General features: G+C 41.4%; 1 protein-coding gene across 1 annotated transcript in view; it reads right to left on the bottom strand.

The window, feature by feature from the left end:
* LOC119592244 (titin-like) overlaps positions 1-415 on the bottom strand; it is a gene marked incomplete at its 5' end in the record, with an annotated part of 41,989 nt that overhangs the window by 19,094 nt on the left and 22,480 nt on the right.

Below are 415 nucleotides of genomic sequence, written 5' to 3' on the forward strand. Positions count from 1 at the left end.
TCTTATCAATTATGCATAACCTTTATTAGCCGATGGATAACATCTTTGTACAATTTAAGTGAAAATTAACTCCGAAAATACCAAAGGTCTTATCCCCACGACTGTCCTCCACCTGGCCTCCGCTCCACTAACCTTTTATGTTGTACTTCCCGCTAATGAAAACGTGTCGCAATAAAACTTCCTTAGAATAAATGTATACAAAATGTAAATCAGAGCATTACAACAACGAGCTGACGAGTACAACAGCTTTCTTGTGCACGAGATTTCTGAGCTTCCGTGAGACGTCGGAGAGAGTAAAGAGGAGCCTTAATTGACCCGTCTTGTTCGACCTGTCAGCTGATCTCGTCCAGCTGATCGTCAAAACAAAAAACAAAACAAAACAATGCGGACAGAAGCGGCAACCACAACGAAATAG

Source organism: Penaeus monodon, chromosome 29, assembly GCF_015228065.2.
Source record: "Penaeus monodon isolate SGIC_2016 chromosome 29, NSTDA_Pmon_1, whole genome shotgun sequence".
NCBI classification, from domain to species: Eukaryota; Metazoa; Arthropoda; class Malacostraca; order Decapoda; family Penaeidae; genus Penaeus; species Penaeus monodon.